The following is a 24,211-nucleotide window of genomic DNA, read 5'->3' as shown; positions in this document are numbered from 1 at the left end:
GTGTCTGAAAAGGTAAGCTCAAAAAACTGGTGTAGAAGGAAGAGTCAGACTTCACAGTCAGATGAGAAAACAATTACAAGGATTGTTGCAATGTATAATAAGGAAAAAAGCTGTGATTCTAAATGGGATGGATCCATTTTTTTTTTAACAAATACCTATAGTAGAGAAAGGCATATAAAACTTGATAGATACTTCTATTAAACCTCATTCTACACAAGCCTTGCTGAATAAGCAAACTTAGGCTGGGAGTGAGGGAGTGGGAAGGATTCAGTGAGGATACCACTTGCATACACCACCGTCTGCTTGACACACTGCTATCAAAGCTCTCTTTGGTGATTGAACTGATGCATTCCAGGACTTAAACGAACACACCGAAATGTTTTCCTCATTGACTGCTGGTGTGGACACATGACAAAGGCTAATTGTCCTGCCTGTTGGATAGGACAATCTCATCCCTACAAATGACAGCTCAAATCAGGTTTTCCCCTCACCCCACTGTACCTGAAACCCAGGAAAGGAGGATCTAATAGGAGGATATCATCAAAGACAAGGGATTTAAATACACATATGTACATACGTATACACACACATGCACACCATATACCCTGAGTTCTTATCTGGAAATATTCTTTTTTTTTTAAAGAAACCTTTGTAGACTGAGCAAAACAAATAGGATTAGACATATGTATCTTTGTTTTTAGATAATTTTTTCCTAAAATATACATTCTCTGAATGTGGGAGAGGCGACTAGGAGCACTTGTGCTCACAACAAGAAACTGGCAATAAAAAATATTTTACAGAGACCAATGGGAGGAGCTTTCATTGTGCTTCCTGCCTTAGGGCTGGAGGAAGTAGCTGGGACCTTTTGGATGCTTGCTACCTGTTTATCTTTTCAGGGGGCCAATTAAGCACGGAATGCAGAATCTGTGTGCCTCCGGCAGTGATCTTGGCCAGATTCTTGACTTGGGATGGAGTGAACTGTAGGAAGCCAAGCATTAGAGATTAGTTGGCAACCTGGCTGAAACATTATTTCTCACCGATCAAATTCCAGCAGCATAGGAAAGCAAATCATCTCTACTCTTTTTATTTTTTTCTTGTGTACGGGCCATGCTAATCTTCTCTGTATTGGTCCAATTTTAGTATATGTGCCGCCAAAGCGAGCACTAGCTCTGCTTTTTAAATTTGTTCAAATTAATTAACTTGTAATATTGTAGGACCAGAAAAAAATCTAACAATTCCTAACTCATATGGAAAATTTAATTTTGTTTAGCTTCTTATTTTTTATTTATTTATTATTTTTTAAAAAAATATATATTTTATTGATTTTTTTACAGAGAGGAAGGGAGAGGGATAGAGAATTAGAAACATCAATGAGAGAGAAACATTGATCAGCTACCTCCTGCACACCCCCAACTGGAGGTGTGCCCGCAACCAAGGTACATGCCCTTGACTGGAATCGAACCCAGGACCCTTCAGTCCGCAGGCCGACGCTCTATCCACTGAGCCAAACCAGTTAGGGCTAGCCTCTTATTTTTTTTCTCCTAACCCTTATCTCCCTATATCAGACATATAACATATACCACATTTTCACCACATTACTCTATACACATGAGAATCCCTTAGGACAAGTAGAATATATAATTATATGAGTATAAGTATATATAATGATGATTTTTATAGCAAACAATTCTAAGTATCATTCAAAATGGATAATTTGATAAATGATGACTGTATAGTTATATATATCAGATCTAGATGCATGAAACTTGGCTGTGTTAAACTTTATCTTCTAGAAACCTTGAGAAAACCATTTAATTTATATTTACTTCAATTTATCTACCTGTAAGAAGATAATAATTTCAGATCCATTGTTGTGATATGATTAAATGAAACCATAAATCATTGTCAAGAAAACTATAACATGATGAAAATCATTGAGATAATGGTTACCATCTTCAGTTCTAGGGGCTCTGTAACCAACAGCAGTGGATTCAAGTGAGGTCTGCTACCTTTTAGTTGTGCAAACTTTGTAAAGTCTTCAGACTTGAACATGAGCTGTCTCATTTGTAAAAAGAGAATGGTAATAATATCTATCCTACAGAGTTGTTTTGTCAGGTTTAAGTCACATAATGAATATTAAGCTGTTAACACAGTGTCTGGCCAGCAATTAGGACTTAATAAATTAACAGCCAGGGTCCCATTGGAGAATATATGGCTTACACAGTTTAGAGTAATTTAAGGAGCATTCAATAAAAGGATAATTTGCAAAGATATGCAGAAGACATTGGAAAACCACAAGAGATAGTGCAGGGCTATTACCATCACTGTATGGGAAGAAGTGAAGAGATGGAGTTATCTCACCCAGCAGAAGAGAGTAAGGAAGAGAAACCTGCCTTAAGAGGTGCTGAGAGGCCTGGCATGTGTTGCTCAGTGGTTAGAATGTTGGCCCATACACCAAAGGTTCACAGGTTTGATTCCCAGTCAAGGGCATGTACCTGGGTTCCAGATTCAATCTCTGACACCAGTTGGGGCACTTGCAGGAAGCACCCAATTGATGTGTTTCTCTCTCTCATCAATGTCTCTCTCTCTCTCTCTCTCTCTCTCTCTCTCTCTCTCCCCGTCCCTCGCTTCCTCCTTCCCTCCTTTCCAATCACTCTAAAAATCAATGAGAAAAATATCCTTGGGTTAGGATTTTTAAAAAAAAGGGCTGGGGAAGAAAAATAAGTGCTGAGAGCTTTGACAGAGGGACTCCTTAGCCCAAGGAGCTCTTGCATAGAATTCATCCTTTCCCTCTCTTCAATATCTAGCTCTTTGTTCCATTGACCTACCCAAGTAGAATTTAGAAGGCACGGAAGCCATTGATGTAATCCAGAACTCAGTTGTTGTTGTTGTTTTTTATAAAGACACAAATAATAAATATTTCAGGCTTTCAAACCATAGGGTCTCTTGAAAATAGCCATGTAAACAATGAGTGTAACTATGTTTCAGTAAAACTTTATTTGCATAATCAGGCTATAGTTTTCCAGATGCCTCATGTAGTCCATACAAATCAGTTTCCTGGTGGAGAGAGAAGACTGGAACATGGATCAGGAAGGGCAGATGGAGGATATCAGCTCAAAGCCATGTTAGCCGTGTTAACTTTTGCTATGCTTGCTCTTAATATGAATGCCATTTAAACTATATATGAACTGAATATATTAGCATATTTTCTTCAGCTCTGTAGTGGCTTGTGCTTAATCATGATGATCTTACACAGGTGTGCTACAGAAAGCTGCAAATAATCAAAGCTGTATATGCTCCATGAAGGCAGCTACTGCATCTTCTGCACAGCTGTAAATCTGGGCCTAGCTCAGTGTTCTGGTGTATCATAGATATTCAGCAAGTGCTGAATAAATTAATGAATCCCACAGGTATTAAATGTACTAGGAAAAATAAGGTCATCAATTTGCATAGAAGTGTAACATACACACAAAAAGTAGACATTTTAAATATATGGGCTCAATAAATTTTGACAAAGTTGATACTTCCATTTAATCATCACTCATACTAGAAAAAGAAAGTCATTTTCTGATATACGTATTGCAAATATTCTGCCTACCCTGGCTTTTCGTTTTACTTTCTGAATGATGTTTGCTGAAGATCAAAAGTTTATTCCAATATTGCCTGATTTATCAACTTGTCCTTTATAGTTTCCATTTAAGGCCTCTGTAAAAAATATTTTCATACTTTAATAACATTAGAATATTATCCTGTGATGACTTCTAGAAACTTTATTGTTTCTATAGTCTAAAGAAATGTACTTTAGAGAAATATGCTTTTGTGTATGTTGCAAAATAAATGTCAAGATTCGGGCTTTGCTTATGGGTATGGTATTGACCCAGAATCATTTATTGAAAAGACTACCTTTTAGTCATTTCACAGAAGGAGACTGAGTAGGAGCTTAATAAGAATTATACATCTTAGAGGTAGTAATAAATATTGCTAAGAAGTAGAATAATATTAGGAGAGTTTCAGAGGCAAAATGAATCTGTGGTGATAGAGGATATGTGCTAGAGACAAGATTTGGAAGCTTGTTTTATTGCACAGGAGATAATAGATGTTACCAACAACTATAAAGCAAGGTTTAATAGATATATCCCTTGCAATTGTTTTATTTTTGTATTTTTAGCTATAACAAAATTAAGAGAAGGGAGAAACCAAGGAAGGCATTTTTAGATGGGATAAAAAATGTCTTTTGGTTGATCTCTCCCCCTTACCCCCACACTCCTCTACCTTCCCTCTGAGGTTTGATGGTCTGCCAAAGGACTTATATGCAAGTATATAGGCCTAACCAATGGACACAGACAACAGGAGGGTGAGGGCATGAGAGAGGGGGGATGGGGGGTAATGTGGGGATAAGGACACATATGTAATAACTTAATCAATTAAAAAATTAAAAATATATCTTTTGTTTTGTTTTGTTTCTTTTTTTTTAACCAAAATGGAAAAAATATAGGGCATACAATCCTATCTAATAATAGACAAACAGGGTAATTGACCGTACCTTCGCTATACCTCCCATCAGCTAATCAGCATGATATGCAAATTAACTGCCAACAAAGATGGCGGTTAATTTGCATATGTAGGCTCCAAGCGGCAGAGCAAAGACTGAAGGTGAGCCAGAGCCACGAAGATGGAAAGTGGCTCCAGCCGGGGCCGCAAAGGCAGCTCAGGCTGGAGCGAAGGCCTGGGTCCTGGGTGCCGGAGGAAAACCAGTGCCGGCAGCCAGGAGAAGGGAAGGTCTATTGCATGAATCTCTTCATGCAACAGGCCTCTAGTATAAAATAAAGAGGAGAAGCAACAAGTATGGCATAGGGCAGTTGTTTTCAAACTGAAGCATGAATTACATATTTAGAGGGCTTAACATGCAGATTTCTGGGTTCCATCTCTAGGAGTGAGATTAGATAATTTGCATTTCTGACAAATTCCTAGGTATGCTGTTGTAGCTGATGCTGCTTGACTGGGAACTATATTTTGAGAACCACTAGTATAGAGTAACCTTTGAAAGAATAGTAAAAGAGTCTCTCTATATAAAAGCCTAAGTGTTCATCCGATCATCCAACCAGTAGCTATGATGTGCACTGACCCCAGGGGGTAGACACTCAATGCAGGAGCTGCCATAACACACACTGGCCATTTAAAAAGAAATGGCAACGTGGACCTGATGCCAACAAACCAACACTTGGCTTCCCCCAAGTGTGACACAGGCCCTGCCACCACCCCAGAGCGACACCCCACCAAATTGCAGCCAACACTGCCAAGATTCCATGGTGCAAAATGTGGCCCACAGCCCAGCCCAGCCCAGCCCAGCCAGGAAACGGTCACTGTGGGCACTGGGTAATGACATCATGTAGAAATGCCTAGCTTCCTCTCCCTAGCGACTAGCCTCCTTGGAGTTTCTTCAGCCCAGGAACATGACTTGCTTTATAGCCAGGTGCAAACATTTACACTTTAACCAAATGACTGTGAAGCGTTTTCCCATGCCTCATCTCATTTGATCCTCACAGAAGTCCTGGAGTAGGTACATAGGAGACTCGGTGGAATACTATATTCTTTTCATTAGCCAGAAAACGGAGATTTAGAAAGTTTAGAAACTTGACCCAACTGAAAAGAAGTAAGAAATGGTGGAACTTGAAAATGACTTCAGGTTTTCTCACTGTGCAGAATAGAGTCAAACACTGCTACAGTTAAATATTTTACCCTTTGTTCTCCCTGCATGATCTACAATAATAATCTGCTTTGTGTTGATTGTCAGCTGTGTTGCTGACAATTACCTGAAAAAGAAGTTGGGGTGCTTCACTGGGATGGACAAAGTTTAGCTAAATCAAAAAGCAGGTCTAATTAAGCAAGTTTACTCTATATCTGTAAAAGGCTAAGTCAGCAGTTCTCAACCTGTGGGTCGCGACCTCTTTGGCAGTCGAACGACCCTTCCACAGGGGTCGCCTAAGACCATCCTGCATATCAGATATTTACATTACGATTCATAACAGTAGCAACATTACAGTTATGTAGTAGCAACAAAAATAATTTTATGGTTGGGTCACAACATGAGGAACTGTATTTAAAGGGCCAGAAGGTTGAGAACCACTGGGCTAAGTTGACTCGCACATGCGGAATACCTATAAAGCTCTCACTGGTGCCAATCGCATACATGTGTTTCAATATGTCATTGTCAATTGTGAATTTGGTTGACACTTCTATTATAGAGAAAGGGCGAATAGTGATATTAAAATATTTTTTCTAATTAACTTCCTTTCAATGTGCACGAATCTGTGCATTGGGACTCTAGTGTGTAAATAACAGCTAATAAAGTGATGATATTTAACAGTGATTTCAAGAATAATTCAAATACTTGCTTCAAAGAATTGTAATGTGTTTTATTTGACTGAAGCATGGGACCTGGACATAGACTTCCAGCATGTAAGATCATAAGCAATGTGGGCCTAGGATTATGAAAGAATTTCTAATTTACTAAGAAATGTTATGGTCATGTAGCTAGTAAGGAGTATAACTACTTTATAAATCATTTTTTTCTGAGCCAGCATCCTATTATCTCCATAACTTTGTAAATAGTGCAGTTTCCCTCTGCAGTATTTCTACCAAAAGTCAGCCTGATTGGTTTAAGAGCTGTGAGTAGCACTTCATGATAATTTAACAGATTAATAATTGTAAGGAGCAAAATCACCATACAGCATTGTTTTAATTCCATACATTGTGACTTTCACTTTTCATCAACTTACATTACTAGGATAGAGATTAGTTGAACCACCACTATGATCAAGTGAATCTAGGTGAAAGGGATTTTCTTTAACATCTGGGGAAATTAGTTAACAAAAGTGTCAATTTAGAGTCAAGTTGATATTTACATATAGAAAAACATTACATTTATATGTTTCTGGAAAATTAAAAGAAAATATAGCTTTGTGGCAAAATTAAAATTGAGGTAAACTTACAAATAATCAGCATACTGCTTCTATAAACAAAAGGTTACATTGATTTTAAGCACTGAATAAAAAATAAATTTTGGGGAAAAATTTTAACTCCATATTCTTCAGTTTTTGTTTGTAAAAGTCAGTTTAGGTGTCCTTAATAGTAATGCAGCTGTTTTCTTTAAGTGAAATGCATGTTTTAGGAAAGCTGACATCTCTAAAGAAGGTACAGACATCCTGGCAAGTCTCACTGACTATGGTCTCTGTCTAGTTTAACAGCTGGTGATGGGTTAATCCACAGCATTTCTGAGAATTCTCTTTTTTTAATTGATTTTTTGGGGGGTAACATTTGTTAACAAAATTATATAGGTTTCAGAGGTACAATTCTTTAATACATCTGTGTATTGTATTGTGTGTTCACCGCCCCAAGTTGTCTCCTTCCATCATCATTTATTCCCTTTTACCCCCTTCTGCCTCCCCCATCTCCCTTTCCCTCTTGTAATCGCCATACTGTTATCTGTATCTATGCTGAATCCCTTCACCTTTGTACTCAGTCCCCAGCCCCCTTCCCCTCTGACAGCTGAGAATTCTTACATAGACAAAAATCACAGTGGAATTTGCCAGAACTCAATACATTAGTATATTAACAATTTGAAAAAGGTACTGAAGCTAGAGATATAATAGGTGAAAACCTGGGGAAATTGTAATTGTGATAGCATCAATAATGGAATTCTTTCTATACAGCTATAGCTGAGACTTGGTAAGGCAAATCTCTCAGCTCTTCAAAATGAGTCTAAAATGTCCAATAGCTTTCATCACCCTCAACCTGGGTCTGATCTGCCAACAATGAAGATGAGGCAAATTGAATTTCTAAGCTTTAAGCAATGGGTCAGCAAATCCCTTATTGGTTCTTGGCTCTTTAAAATAATTGAATGTGTGATTTTATTAAGCAGACATTAAAGACAGAGGAAGTAAAAGACTCCATGGAAAGCTGCTTATAAAGAGCCATTTAATTTAATCAAAATAGAATATTGTGCTTTTTTCCCTTTCTTTATTGATTAAGGTGTTACATATGTGTTCTTATCCCCCCTCCATCCCCCCTCCCGCTCATGCCCTAACCCCCCTGGTGTCTGTGTCCATTGGTTATGCTTATATGCATGCATACAAGTCCTTTGGTTGATCTCTCCCCCTAACCCCCACCCTCCCCTACCTTCCCTCTGAGGTTTGAGCATCTGATCGATGCTTCTTTGTCTCTGGATCTGTTTTTGTTCATCAGATTATGTTGTTCATTATATTCCATAAATGAGTGAGATCATGTGATATTTATCTTTCTCTGACTTACTTATTTCACTTAGCATAATGCTCTCCTGCTCCATCCATGCTGTTGCAAATGGTAGGAGATCTTTCCTTTTTACAGCAGCATAGTATCCCATTGTGTAGATGTATCACAGTTTTCTAATCCACTCATCTGCTGATGGGCACTTAGGCTGTTTCTAAATCTTAGCTATTGTAAATTGTGCTGCTATGTACACAGGTGTGCATATATCCTTTCTGATTGGTGTTTCTAGTTTCTTGGGATATATTCCTAGAAGTGGGATCACTGGGTCAAATAGGAGTTCCATTTTTAGTTTTTTAAGGAAAGTCCATACTGTTTTCCACAGTGGCTACACCAGTCTGCATTCCCACCAGCAGTGCACAAGGGTTCTTTTTTTCTCCGCATCCTCTCCAGCACTTATCATTTGTTGATTTGTTAATGATAGCCATTCTGACAGGTGTGAGATGGTACCTCATGTTTATAGTAAAGCATCAAATTTTTTGTGGTTACTCAGAAAAATATTCAGTCTTGGAAGTCACAACCTCCTTTAACATTGAGTTAAGCACAATGTGTCCTTCCAGGATGCTCCAGTCTTTGATGATCAAGCAGAGGCAGTTCTCCCCCGGCCTCCTGCTGGGCACTATCTGTGAGGATTGCTAAGGGACTGCTGCCACTCATTGGACTGTAGAATGACACACCCATTACCATTTTCCCACAAGGAAAAACAATCAGTCCATGTGGCAGAGTCCCCCTCTCTCTAATCTACACAGAAATTATAAAGTTGAACTATATGTTTATTAATTGCAACATGTTGAATAGCTTTATGTTTTTTTCTTCTTAATATTAAAGGCAACTTATAGAATAATACATTTTACCTCTGCCTCCACCATATTTAACCTCTCTGCCACAAACTAAATTTATTTTACTTGTGTGGAGCCCTTGATGAATGTTTTCTGTGTTTCAGAGTTCTTCAATAAACACAGGTTCTATATTCTTGCGTTCGATTTGGGATACAGCAAGCTATGTATTTCTTTAAAGGACTAGATAATAAATATTTTAGGTTTTGCAAGGTCCATGTCATAAGTATTCAACTCTGCCATCATAGTGGCATTTAAATTGGAAACAGACTGACCTGGGTTTGACATCTACATCTGCCATTATTTGTTCCAGCATAAGATATGTAACATCTCAAGTCTTAGAATTATGACTAAGTCTCTAGTCCCTAGTATTTCCTGAGACAGTACCACACCATTCCACCCAGTGCTCATCCTCCAAACAGTGGCTTGTGAAGGTGTTATGAGCCCCTAGCAGACTTTCGGCAATAGGTTCAAAGGGATTAATTCTGGGTCACACAGCTAGCAACACAAAACTGGGATTCTGAACCAAAGTTTCTGAGAATTCAAAGCCTTTTGTTCCTTCTGAACTGTGATAATCTGGCTCACACTATGCTTCCTGATAAGAATGAGAGAGCAGGCCTAGTCGGTTTGGCTCAGTGAATAGAGCACTGACCTGCAGACTGAAGGGTCCATAGGTTCGATTCCTGGTCAAAGGCACGTACCTTAGTTATAGGCTCAATCTCTGGCTCTGGTCTAGGTACATGCAGGAGGCAACCAATCGATGTGTCTCTCACATAGATGTTTCTCTCTGTCTCAGTATTTATCCCTTTTCCTTTCAGTCTCTCTAAAAATCAATGGAAAAATAATATCCTAGGGTGAGGATTAATAACAAAATAATAATAATAATAATAATAATAATAAAATGAGAGAGCATGCAAAAAAAATGACTAGCACATTTGGTGGCCTATGGTAGGTACTAAATAAATGTTGGTTTTCTTTCCCTCTCTAGAGAATCAATCCAAGGCTTGTTAAAGGCAGCACCAGAAAGATAGTCTGATAAATCTTCATGAGGAGAGAACGGGAAAGAAACCTATCAGATAATATCAACACCTTCCAGTAGAAAATTCACTAGTTGTCTGTCTCTCATGCATGAGCAGTTTCTGATGGGCAACAAAATAGGGCCTGAGGCCTGATGCTTGCTGCATCCCTGAACTTTCCAGGGAGAACACGCCTGTTAAATTTTCAGCTCTAGAGCCCATCTCATTGCTTTCAGTGGCACCTGTTAGTATGCCTAGGCATTAGCAATATGACGTTTCTCTCCTAAGCTTGCATGCCTTCCCAGAGGTTCAGAGATGAACCACAGTATGTGGCAAGGCCAGTGCTAGAAAGAGACGTCTGTGATCAGGACCCTGAGTAACAGCTAGCTCTATACCACCCTAAAGAAGGCAGCTGCCCTATGGTATCCCCTTGCTCTCTTTTTCTTTTTCAGAGAGAACTTTTCAGGGTCTGACATTCTTATCTAACAAGGGGATACTGTCAGGTCCTGCAGAACTCAACTACAATTACACAAACCAATGGATTTACAAGGAGATAGGCTTTGCCTTTATATTAGTAGAGAAAGTCTACCTTGGGCCTAGTCTTCATTTTCACTTACAGCAGAGAAATAATGGAGGGAGCTCTGGATTGCAGGTCAGACTTTTAGTCCATTCCTCTTTTCCAGACAAAGGTCCAGAGGGTCTGATCTGGATGATCAGGATCCTCAAAGATAGGGCTAAAGGAGGAGAGTTTGTCTTCCACTCTGCTCTTATATACAGGGAGGAAGGTGGGTCTCAGGCACTTATTTGAGGACAGTGTTAGAGAAAAACAACCAAGTCATCTTCTAGGCAAGAGAGCCAGAAGACAGTTCAAGAATCAGCATGAGATCAAGGTCAGAATAGGAAGATCTGGACAAATTATTTTCATATGCTAACACAGCTAGAATTTTTACTTCTTCTAATGGAATATATAGAGTAAGACCATTTAAAGGGGCCAGGAATGAATGGACATACCAGAGACTTTTGACTAAAGGACCTTTAGCTGAAAAAGAAGAGATGAATATTTGCCTAACTCCTATGAATGAGGTAAGGGGCCTTGAGAAGAAAGGATAGCCACCTCAGGTCAGGGACATTGAGGACCATCTGCCTGCCCTGATACACAGTTTTGATATATGTTAAAAGAAAACAAAACACACCCCTATTACTTTCACCAGAAGACCTTCCTGAGAACATAGCTCCTATTGAGAGTTCTAAAGCAGAAAGAACACAGTATCTCTTGTGAAGTAAAGAATGATTATGGGGAAAAGAGAACACCTTTATTTGGTACAGAATAAAAGGTGGTACCAAGGGAACCATAGCTAAAAGGAAGGCAGCAGAAATATTAAGGTGTAGCCCTTCTTCTAAAACGAGGCCCACCAGTCTGAGTTGGAGCTTATTAAGATGGTATTGGTGAATTTGCAGAAAAGTAATAAGTTTGAGGGGAGGAGTGCTGCTGGAATTGGAATCCCAAATCTAAACTGAGCTGGAGTTGTCTGTCAGAGATAGAGTTAATTTCTCCCACCCATGTCGTGCCTGGGGCATACTGAAAAGCAGGAGCAAAGAGGGCTGGCTGACTGCGATAGAGTGAGTGACCTCAAGAAGTAGTGAGATTACTGTTTATGGAAACATCCAAGAAGAGGCAGGATGACCAACAGCCCGGGTTATTGTAGAAAACCTCCTGCTTTGACGGAGAAATTGTGGAAGACGCCTAAGGTCCCTTATAACATCTATAATTGTGCATGAAGAGTCTGGTTTTCTTATGGGGCTTAGTTATGTCAGATCGTGTCTGTGCATCCCTTATTATTCAGAGCTCTGTAAATCCATGGCCATTCTGAGAGTCAAAGAGATAATGGGCAGAAGGATGACACGGGCAGAAACAAACACTGTGAGCACGCTGCCCAGCATGTTCAATCACAGCTTCTCCCTCTCTCAGTCCCTGCCATCAGGTGCAGCCACCTCGTCAAACTGCTGCTCCCAATCCACAGTGGCAGTGCTTCTTTTCATGACAGTCTAAGCCTGGGTGCTTATTCTGAGCAAAGCTTCAGATTAACTGATGAGGCTGCATTTGGTGTTTTTCTCTGTAAACTGTAATGGGCTGAGGCAAAGCATAAGAATCCCAGTGCACCTCCCTATCTTCTCTCTCTCTCTCTCTCTCTCTCTCTCTCTCTCTCTCTCTCTCCACCTGCTCCAGAAGCACCACAATTCCAGTGCCCATACCAGCCTGGAGGCTCATGAGCTACTACCACAAGCAGAAGGAGCTGGATGTCATGATTTCCCTCTGGACGGGGGCCCAAGGGCACAGCTGTTCTCCCCCTACCCAGTTGCAAAGCTTAGGCCCACAATGCAGCCTCCATCGGAATAGAGGCATTTTCTTTCCAAGATTCTCACGATGAGGCCCAGGCTCATTTGGATGCAGAGCCACCTGCCTCCTGCCAACATGAGTTTCCTTCCATTCTCGATCAATAAGTCACAGACCTATTTGGCCTTTCCCCAGCCATAAGAGAAGCACAGTTTGAATTTTTTTTTTAAAAAAAAAGGCCAAAATAGACTCTGGCCTTTGCCTAGCATTTCTCTCCCACATTTTTCCAGCCTCACCACTGTGTCCAGGCTATAACTTATGTCAAAGGCGATACAAGAAAGGAAGAAAGGAAAAAGAAGAAAGATGGGAAGGAGGAAAGAGAGAAAAGAGACAGGAGAGAGGAGAGAATCAAAAGGGTCGTTGTTATGTGTTGGAAGATCTAAAATATATATTTTTCTATTCTGAAAATATGGCCACACATTCTTTTTCTTCCCACTGCTTGAACCAGAAGACAGTCTAGGCCAGTGGTCGGCAAACTGAGGCTCATGAGCCACATGCGGCTCTTTGGCCCCTTGAGTGTGGCTCTTCCACAAAATACCACGTGTGGGTGCACACGTACAGTGCGATTGAAATTTCGTGGTCCATGCGCAGAAGTCAGTATTTTGTGGAAGAGCCACACTCAAGGGGCCAAAGAGCTGCATGTGGCTTGTGAGCCGCAGTTTGCCAACCAGTGGTCTAGGCCCTTTACTGATCTCCACCAGCCTTCCCACTGCCCATTAGTCAGACCCCATTTCCCAAGCCATGCCCCATTACAGTTCCTTAGGTTCAAAGGTACCCAAACTTGGGAGACAACACTTAACCAACCACTTTTACTTGACAAAATAATAGCTATTAGCTTATTGACTGCTCCCCATGATTCAGGCTCAATCCCAAGTGCTTCATAAGTATTCTTGCCTCTAGTTGCCATCTCCTCCCTGCAAATTATTATCAGCTCAGTTGCAGGATGAAGAAACTGGGGCTGAGTCACTTGGCCCACAGCGAGGAAGAAGTCATAATTTAACCCCAGGCAACCTGAAGCTGGAACTCCTGCTCCTAACTCCCTTCCCTCAACCCTGCCCCTCATGAAGGAGCAGAGGGACATGACAGTGCTGGCTCAGACTCTGGAAGTTGTCTTCTCAAGCTCCAGCGTCCTCCAATGAGAGAAGAGAACCTTCTCAGAATCCGTGTGGGATGGCAGAGAGGCAACCACTCTTTCCTTCCACAAGGGCGTGCTCTGGAGCAACGTGGAGCAGAAGTTTGGTTTAATCATAGAACCTCAGAGCTGGAAGAAAATGCATCCAAAGTCTGTTTTACAAATGAAAACAAGGCCCTCAAAACCTGAGAGGACTCATACGATTACTTTGCAGAGTATAACTAGGATAAAAGCTGCAAGATCAAAGAACGTCAGAACTAGAAGACATCTGATAATCCAGCTAGTCCCAGCCACTCTTTTCTACCTGCCTCTCTTTTACAGATGTGGGTACTAAGAAACATAACTAACTGATCTACCTCTGAATCATAGTATCTATTTTCCACAAAATTTGGAAGCAGCTGAAATCGTGGTTAATTTCAGAGAACTATTGAGGTCTACTCTAGAACAGATGGTGTCCAGAATGAGCAGATCAAATGGAGGATACAGTGTATAGTGCCTAGATATGGAAGGAACTCAATAAAGAGATATTGAATGGATGAATAATGTGTGATTAAAGGAATGGAAATTTAGAAGTGGAAGCAGAAACAGCTGCTTGACTCGTGTGGTTCCAAATAAACTATCTTAAAATCTTCTGTAAGAAAAAATGCTAGCATCTTCCTTATTAAGAAACTCTTTTCACTGGGATAAAGTAAGTGGGACACTTTGACACTGTGATAAAAGTATGAGTAGGATTCAAACTTGCTATTTGATCTACAATTTCATCAACCTTACAGCTTCATTTCACTTGCATTGGTTTGGCAAGTTAAAAACAGGAAACAGACTTCAATTACCCTCTTGACCTTGAGACAAGATTCTAGGGTCTGGTGCCTTAGGCTGCCATCCTGAATCAAACCTCATCAGAGATGTCCTCACTCTTGGTGGATTACTCTGTTTGCCTCACATCATCCCAGAACACCTGGTATTGTTAGCTATTATATTATGTATGTCTGCAAAAATTGAAGGAACATTAGCTCACACTGTAATGTAGTGGTTAGTTAGGACCTTGGGCTCTAGCTTTGCCAAGGTCAGAAAACTTTTGTTCCAATTGTGTCTCCATTACTTAACTATAAGATCCTCAAAACCTTACTGAATCTCTCTGAACTCTGTTTAGAGCTCATCTGTAAGATGAATGGGCTTTATTAAGAGTCACTAACTTGCAACAGGTTCTTGGTGCAGAGAATTAAATACGATAGGTTTTTTTTGCAGATAACATTTCTTCTTTATAAGAAGTTGTTGATATACTCCAGACCCAACCCAAGCAACTCCTCTCCTGACCACTAGTGGGCAATGATATAATGACTTCATCTCCCTTAGTTCTATTTTTATCAAACAAACTTCTGGTTGATCATTAAGATACGTAATCCCCAGTCATTACCTATGAAGTTGGAGTCCAAATCAAGTCTGTCCCTCAGCGTTAAAAGACAATTTCAGGCTAGAGTGAAGACAAATTGCTTGAGAAAAGAGGTTTGATTTTATTTATGCATCTATTCACTGTCCCCATGGTCAGTGAACGGTGTCTCATTCAAAATTCAATTTGGAGAATTATGGTGTTTCTGAATGAGAGAAAGAGAAGAATAGATAAAACCACCACGGAGTGGCATTTGTCTATTTCTTATAGGTTGGATGAGTCACTGCAAATAGAAGAGATCTGCTCAGAGGTCTCTGCTGAAGGAATCCTAGGAGAGCAAACATGGGAAAAGAAGGTAGGCACTCTCTCTCTAAAGCAGCGGTTTTCAACCTGTGGGTCGTGACCCCTTTGGCGGTCAAATGACCCTTTCACAGGGGTCGCCTAAAACCATTGGAAAACACATATATAATTACATATTGTTTTTGTGATTAATCACTATGCTTTAATTATGTTCAATTTGTAACAATGAAAATACAGCCTACATATCAGATATTTACATTACGATTCATAACAGTAGCAAAATTACAGTTATGAAGTAGCAACGAAAATAAGTTTATGGTTGGGGGTCACCACAACATGAGGCACTGTATTAAAGGGTCGTGGCATTAGGAAGGTTGAGAACCACTGCTCTAAAGAGTCTGGCTGGCACTGGAGAGCCCTGCCTCTAGCAGCTTCCAGAAAGGAGAAGAGGCAAGTATGGCTGGAGGGAGAAGCAGGAGAACTTTGCTCTGTTTTTTAACTAAATGATTCAGTTGCTCTCAGAGATGCTACATTAGACCACTAACCAAAAGATGCCCTGATCACAGTGAGTTCTCCTTTCTCTGTGTGTATAACAATTAAATATTTAACATCAGGCTCTTGTGTTTGAAGCTGCTCCTAAAACTCAGTTCTGGCATTTCATCCTTCTCAGGAGGGTCAATTAAAGAAAAACAAAATCACTAGTGTGATTTTTCTTTTTCTATCTTTCGCAGTACAGAAAGGCAACCCACCTGTATTGTGGAACAATAATTGATGAGCCGACACACAGAAGCTAGGAAGGTGAAAACAGGCTTAGAAAATGAAATTCAGAGAGGAGACAAGAAAGGGACATCTAAGCATCTACCGTGCAGCTGGCTTTCCATATATCTCCTCGTTTTAGAACTCACCACAACCCCTGACGTGGGTGAATTATATCTATTTTAAATATGGGAGAACTGAGGCTCAAATAGCTCACACATTCAATAGCTTACCCAAGGTCACAGAGCTACGAAGTGGCAAAGTCAGGTTAGAATTTGTAGCCTGGATAACAACCTTACATTAGGTCTCCAATGCCATAGTTAGTGCCTAGGGATGAAATACCTTAACAGTCAGCTAAAGTATGAAAGGAAGAGTATGTCTTGCAAAAATGAACCTTAGGGGTGGGAGTGGGGGAGATACGGTCATTAGTTCATTGTTCACTTTCATCCTTTGCTCTTGCCTAATTGTTCTCTTCCTAAGTAGAAGTGGCTGTGAGTCAAATGGACCAAAAGAGAGGTTCTTCTTCACAAGGTTGCTAAATTATTGCAGCTGGAGAGAAGTGTATTCCTTTTTATATACACAAATGGATGCATGCACACATATACATACATATCAAAGAGTTTAAGAAGGGTAATCAGAAAGTATTTTCCCCTCCTCTCTCCTCCTCCTCCTCCTCCTCCTCCTCCTCCTCCTCCTCCTCCTCTCCCCACTCCTCCATCTCTCATCAAAGTCAGATGCATCATCCATCATTCCAGGACCAGCCTTAATTAAATAGATAAGGAATCTCCTTAACTGTCCATTTGGGCAAATGTTTCCCTTATCTCTGAAACAGGACTTAGGCAGTTTTAAGAACCAGAAGGGAAACAGATTTTTCCAAATTTTTGTCTTTCAAGCAGCACCAGGCAGAGAAGACTTTTGAGGCCCCTGATAAATGTATATCATCTCATTCCTTCCTTCCTCACTCCTCCCCTTTCTTCCTTTCTTCCCTTTTTTCTTCCTTCCTTCTCTCCCTCCCTTTCTTCCTTCCTTCCTTCCTTCCTTCCTTCCTTCCTTCCTTCCTTCCTTCCTTCCTCCCTCCCTTCCTTCCTTCCTTCCTTCCTTCCTTCCTTCCTTCCTTCCTTCTCCCAGAAAATATTTCCTGATTGCCTATGATGTGGCCAACACTGAACCAGGCCCTGGGGATGAAACTCTTATTAATGTCAGGTGTACCTGTCAAATAGAGCTTTGTGACTGGTGGGGGAAATAGGCATTAATCAACTGATCCCACAAGTCATTGTGAGGTTACAACTGTGTCAGGTGTACTGAAGCAGAGGTGCACAAGGCTTTGAAAGGAGGTCTGGTCAGGGAGGGCAAAGACAGCTTCCTGAAGAAGGGACACATGGCTTGCAATCTAAAGGATAAACAGGAATCAACTTTTCAAAGTAGGTAAGGAACATATTTCAGGCAGGTAGAACAGCATGTGCAATGGTCCTGTGGTGAGGGGGGTCATGGCAACTTGGAGGAAGTGAGCAGATGCCAGCATGGATGAAGAAAAACATGGAGGGGACATTTGTTGGAAGATGAGGCTGGAGAGATGAATAGGACTATAAAGGAACATATAAGTTATTGTAAGAAGTTTTTCATGAAAGCCTCAGAAGGCTTTTGAGTAGGAGATGAGATGATTAGGTTTGTGTTTTTAAAATTTTATTTTTGTTTAGATGTGAAGAATTGATTCTCTGGCAACAATTGTGTGTGGAGTGTGGGGTAGAGTTAGGGGACACATATAAGTTCTCCCGCCCATCATATGCCCTGAATTTCTGTTCTCATTTAATTTCTATCATCCCACTCAACAGCATGCACCCTGTGGTTACAATTCTCTCTTTGATCCCTTGATCCCCACACTGGATATTTCCCTGTTTTCTTTAGCCCTCATTGCTAAAATGAACAGTATGTAGCATGTTTTCTACTAAAGCTTAGTGATTCCAGGGGATTTCTGCAGAGTACAGTTGGGGCAAAGACTGGATACTGAACATTAGACTTTAGTCTCTTAAAGTTCCCTGGATAATTTCTACCAGAATTATCATACTTGCTGCCTTTTACCTTCAGTCCCACATCACTGTTACCTTGCAACAACACTTTTCTTTTTTTATCAGTAGAGATCTTTCTCCTCCACTGTCTCCAAGTCTCAGGACCCACCCCACCCCCCCCCACCCCCCAAGCACCTGCCTACCCCTCATCTGCAATCAGAGGCAGGCTCAAAACCCCTGCTTCCATTTACCTAAGTTCTCTATTAGGGCAGTGAAGAGTAGGACAGGAGATCAAAGATTTTGCCTTCCAGAGAGAGGTTTTATCCAAAGAAAAAAGGCAAACCTGTGACTTAAAGGAATTTTCTCTATGAAGCCAAAGAGTTTAAAGTACAGTAGTGTTGCCCTGGCCGGTGTGATTCAGTGGTTAGAGTGTCAGCCCACACAGCAAAGTGTCTCTGGTTCAATTCCCAGTCAAGAGCATTAAAAACCCACATGCCTGGGTTTCGGGTTCGCTCCCTGTCCCCTGGTTGGGTGCATGTGGAAGGCAACCAATCAATGTGACTCACATCTCTCTCTCTCTCTCTCTCCCTCTCTCTCTCTCTCTCTTCCACCCTCCCTTCATTTCACTCTGAAAAGCAACAGAAAAAATATCCTCTGCTGAGAATTAACAAATCCTATATAATAAAAGGCTAATATGCAAATTGTCCCCTTGGAGTTTGACTGAATGGGAGTTCAACTGCTTGCTATGACGTGCACTGACCACCAGGGGGTGGCATCGAATGAAGGAAGGCCCAAGCTGGCAGCTGGCATCCAGGGGAAGGAAGGCCCCAACTGACCCTCATCACTGGCCAGGCCTAGGGACCCTACCCGTGCATGAATTTCATGCACCGGGCCTCTAGTAATAACAATAAAGCACAGTAGTCTTTTAAAGTTGTGATTATTTCTTTCCTTTACATGTACAAGAGTCATTTGCTTCTATGTGATTATGCTGTGATTATGCTGTTTCAACACCAAAATGCAAGAAGTATGAGGAATGTTTAATAAAAAATGACTGTAGCAGATCAAAACCAGATGATAAGAAATCAACTGGTTATCACAACACTTAGAAGAGAGGAGATAGCAAACATCTTTAGAAACAAGTAGATAAAATAGATCTGTGCATGAATTTGGAGATGGAAAAAAAATTTTCTGTAGGAAACATCCGCTCCCAAAAGACACTGAGAAGTGACAGCAATTGAGGCAGAAAGGAAGGTAAAAAAAGAGAGAACGAGAAAACATGAAGGTTGTCGAGTTGAACAGGACAATCTGCCAATGTGTGTGTTATTTCTCTCATAAATTAACTTCATTGATGGGCTTAATTGTCTGAACAAATGGGATGAAGCTATTTTCAGACCAATTATTTTTTCTAATCACCAATTCCCTTACAGTGAAAGGAACTGCAGAAAAATCTGGATTTTCCGGGCTTCAACATTTCATTTAAATAGATACACATTCAAAGTACTTCTTGGGCCTTTAAAAGATAAGGGTTCATGGCACTAGTGAGTTTAGGTTGCTATGGGTGGGTCATTCAGGAAAGAATCCATCTCCTTGCCAACTGCCTGCCAGCAAAGAGTTGCTTCCTTTTATTCAGACTCTGTGTGTGTGTGTGTGTGTGTGTGTGCAATTTAATTTCTAGAGTTAAAAACTAGGCTCTAGCATTAGAAAGTCTAGGTTCAACTACTAGTACCATTATTGCCAAGTAGCACAACCTTGGCCAAGGTACCTTTCCTCTCCAAACCTCAGTTTGCTATCTTGTAAAATGGGGATAACAGTACTTCCTACCTCATAGGGCTGGTTGTTGTGATAATTAAATAAGGAAAAGCATTCAAGCACACAGAATCATGGCTCTCATATAATAAGTCACAAAAGTGTCAATTATTGTGATAATAATAATTCTTTTTGTTATGAGTTAGTAGATGAAGTGACTTAGTTAAAATACAGTAATACCTCCAGATATATTTGTCTTCATGTGAGTTCCCTCAACTGTAGACCAAGACGAGGGATTGAGTGCAGGTAGTTTAAGTGGAACATGTAGAGATGACTAGGGAAACAAGACAATAATAGGAGGAGGGAAGGCTGTCAATACAAGCTGAGTTAAGTCAGCCATTGCACTACATGACTGAAGCTAAATCTTGCAGGGAATCCCCCCCAAAATGCTTGCATATCACTTGAAAGTTGAGAGAACTGGTGCATTCATAAACACACTTGCTTCACTAATTGATTGATGCTGCTAAGTCCCCAGCATTTCCAGTCAACTGTCAATGGCCAGAGCAGCCTCATAGAAAGAACCCTTAAGCAAACAGATGCATATATTGGCAGCTGGTTGATGTCCAGAGCACTGAATGGACGTTTGAAATTAATAATAACTCAAGGTCTTGAAGACAACAGCTTTCAGCACATAGCTCTGAACTATGGCAGATGATTCCCTTGTAACCTTAAGATTTAACTAGCCTTTGAAATGACCACATCACAACCATCACTTTGCAGGTATGTTGATCCAAAAGAGAATCATACCATTTTTTTCAAAAGCAGTGTGGGATAAAATATTGAATACAAGTGCCATTACAATACAGCAAAATAGAAGTTATTGGGAGCTGAATATATGGATTTGGGTCTTGGCTATGTTGTTTACTAGCTTAGGAGTTTTTAATATTGTGTTATCTTTTTGAGTCTCTCTACTCATTAAATTGGAAATAATATTTGCCATTCATGGATGTCAAAATCTTTACAGTTATAAGGTATTCTTACGGTTATCATTCCAAGATTACTAAAGTTGACCTCATTTTTGAGGGGCATTATTGATGGAAATGTTTGCAAAATACATATCCAAATAAAGTATATTTTATAAAAATGATTGAATTATTTCTCAGAGCTCTTACACTGCAACAATCGTGGTTTCCAGGCTAATACTATATGTCATGCGATTTGCTTTCATTCTTTCCTCTCCCTCATGGTATGCTTGTTCTTTCTTATTCTTAATAGTTTCTATGGCAACAAAATGACTAAATTCATTAAATCAGCAACCCAAGGTAATACCCAATACTAACCGAATAAATACCAGCTAGCTTGAGAGTATGCACCAATGTAAATTAACTTTATGATAGCTATTTTCCTTGCTGTTCAGAAAAATGATTTTTACTTAATTTCAGATTCTTTGTTATATTTGGATAGTTGAAGATTCCAATAATCTGCCCAAGTTAGAAAAAGAAGTGGTATACTATATACATTTACTGTAGCATTAAAGAAGCTATTCTATAAATTCCTCATTCATTCATTCATTCAATATCTCATTCATTCATTTATTTACTCAACAAATATTACCTCCTACATGTATACTGAAAATATAATAAGGGATCAGAAATTTATGTCACTGTAAAGAAAAACATAGTTCAGAAATGCAAAACTAATCAGTTATATTAATCATTATGCTTTATTAATATTTATGTCCTAAGGCAGTTGCAGATAAAGTACTTTGAAATGTAGAGTTTAAGGAAAGAAAAAATATTTCTATTTGGGGAGATCTAAAATGACTTTGGGCCCTGGCTGGTTTGGCTCAGCGGATTGAGTGTCTGCCTGCAGACCAAAGGTTCCCAGGTTCGTTTCTGGTCAAGGGCTCATACCTCAGTTACAGGCTCTTCCCTTGGTCAGGGCTCCTGTGGCAGGCAGCCAGTTGATGTATTTATCTCACATTGATGTTTCTCTCTGTTTTTCCTTCTCTCTTCCACTCTACCTAAAAAATCAATGGAAAAATATCCTCAGGTGAAGATTAACAACAACAACAAAAACAAACAAAAAAACAAACAAAAAGAATGACTTTGGGCAGAGGACTTGGATAGACTTGTCTCCAAAGAAGACATATAGATGGCCAATAGACACATTAAAAGATACTCAACATTACAAATTATAAGGGAAATGTAAATCATAGTGACATATCACCTCACACCTATTAGAATGAGTATTATTAAAAAGACAACAAATAACACATGTTCAAGTGTTGGTGATGATACAGAGGAAAGGGAACCCTCAAGCACTGTTGGTGGGGATGCAAATTGGTGCAGCCACTGTGGAAAAACAGTATGGAATTACCTCACATAGTTAAAAATAGAACCACCACAACTGAGCAATTTTACTTTCTCTGAAGAAAACAAAAATACTAATTTGAAAAGATATATGCATACCTATGTTCATTGCAATATTGTTTACAATAGCCAAAACATGGAAGCAACATGCCCGGCTGATGTGGCTCAATGGTTGAGAATCGACCTATGAACCAGGAGGTCATGGTTCGATTCCCTGGCAGGACATATGCCCAGGGTGTGGGCTCAATACCCAGTGGGGGGCATGCAGGAGGCAGCCAATCAATGATTCTTTCTCATCACTGATGTTTCTATCTCTCCATTCCTCTCTAAAATCAATTTTTAAAAATAGATATGGAAGCAACCTAGGTGTATATCAATAAATAAATGAATAAAGACAATGTGATATATATATATATGTATATATATATATATATATACATATATATATAACCTCAGTAATATATATAAAAATAATGAAATCTCATTTAAAACAGTTGAAACAGCACAAATTGACCAAGAGGATATTATGCTAAGTGAAATAAGCCAGATGAAGACAAATACTGTATGATTTCACTTATGTAAAATATATATATATATATATATATATATATATATATATATATGATGAACAACAAAACCAAACAGGAACAGACTGATGGTTGCCAGAGAGAAAGGGTTGGGGGTGAAAAAGGTAAAGAGGATTAAGAAGTACAAACTTACAGTTACAAAATAAATAAGACATGGGGATGTAATGAAGAGTATAGAGAATATAGTCAGTATTATCATAGTAACTTTGTATGAGGGTCGATGGTTGCTAGATTTATCATAGTGATCACTGCAAAAGGTACATAAATGTTGAATCACTGTGCTGGACACTTGAGACTAATATAATATTGTATGTCATCTATACTTGAATTTTTTAAAAAATTAAAAAATAAAAAGAATGACTTAATGAAGGGATTGAGGTATTAAATGAGTCTTCAAGAATGGGTAGAATGTGGATTTGGGGAGGTAAAAGGAAAGGCTGTTAATGGTTTAAAATAAAATACATGAATAAAGGCAGAGAGGCAGCTCTTTGGGAAATATAGAACATGGAACCACAACTGGGAAGTTTGACTTGAGATAAATATATAAAGTAAGACATGGGAAATAATTTTTCTAAAGTAAGTGTGGCCTAAAGGTAGAAGGCATTGAATAACCAACTAATAGGTGTGGATAATGAGAGGCACAAATGATTGTGAACAGCTGTGGGTAGAGTAGGGGTCATGGCTATTCTTGGGATATTATTGTACTAGGTGCAGCAGGGATAGACTGGAGTAGAAGAGAAAAATACATGTATTTTTCTGTGTATAAGACACCCCTCCCCTTTTCCAACCCAAAATTAAGAAATCAATATTTTAAACATTTTGCTGGTTTTCCTCTTAAGGCCTTCTTCTTTTTGGCATCTTAAAGAGTTTTTCTTCCTGTTTTCTCCACTGTCTTATCATACACTCAGTGGGAAGAGGTCCAAATTGTCTCTCTGCATCTCTATTTCCATGCTCTTTTGCATATCTGATTACAGTCAGTTTGAATTTTGCAGACTAAGATAATCGCTTACTGGTATTTATCTTTTTATTTATTGACATCTTTATGGGCTCAGAACGCTTTAGTCCCTGTTGCATCTGCACACTTTCCACCTCCACCTCCAATTATGGCATCAGCTGACTTCAGTAACAATAAGGCTCATGATTGGAGGAAGCCTGTTTGACAAGGTATGGGCAGCTATGTACCCATGCACCCACGGGGCTCCCTCCTTGGCTGACTTCTGTGTATAGGACACCCCTCGATTTTTAGTTTAATGATTTTAGGAAAAAAATAGCATCTTATACATGGAAAAATACAATAAGTGTTAAGGAGAGAGGAAGGAAGTGATGAGAGAAGAGCTACTTCCCACTGGGAAGAAGAAACATGAATAACGTCTC

General features: G+C 39.6%; 1 protein-coding gene, 1 non-coding gene and 1 pseudogene across 2 annotated transcripts in view; all 3 read right to left on the bottom strand.

Moving 5' to 3' along the window:
* Positions 1 to 21,831, bottom strand: part of LOC139019002 (intraflagellar transport protein 20 homolog pseudogene) — an 89,086-nt pseudogene extending 67,255 nt beyond the window's left edge.
* The window catches only part of KCNA4 (potassium voltage-gated channel subfamily A member 4), a 273,003-nt gene that overhangs the window by 8,343 nt on the left and 240,449 nt on the right, over positions 1 to 24,211 (bottom strand). Inside the window, exon 3 of the transcript XR_011472966.1 lies at positions 21,792 to 21,901. The gene's annotated coding sequence lies outside the window, so the exon portion shown is untranslated. The remainder of the gene's footprint in view (positions 1 to 21,791; positions 21,902 to 24,211) is intronic.
* On the bottom strand, positions 1,058 to 1,164 carry LOC139019079 (U6 spliceosomal RNA). The gene has a single exon (XR_011472983.1). It is a non-coding gene; the product is annotated as a U6 spliceosomal RNA (small nuclear RNA).

This window comes from Myotis yumanensis, unplaced genomic scaffold, assembly GCF_028538775.1.
Source record: "Myotis yumanensis isolate MYYU_CA2020_CCGP unplaced genomic scaffold, mMyoYum1.0.hap1 SCAF_10, whole genome shotgun sequence".
NCBI classification, from domain to species: domain Eukaryota; kingdom Metazoa; phylum Chordata; class Mammalia; order Chiroptera; family Vespertilionidae; genus Myotis; species Myotis yumanensis.
The sequence above is the reverse complement of the archived record's forward strand: the minus strand, read 5'-3'. Positions and strand labels throughout refer to the sequence as shown.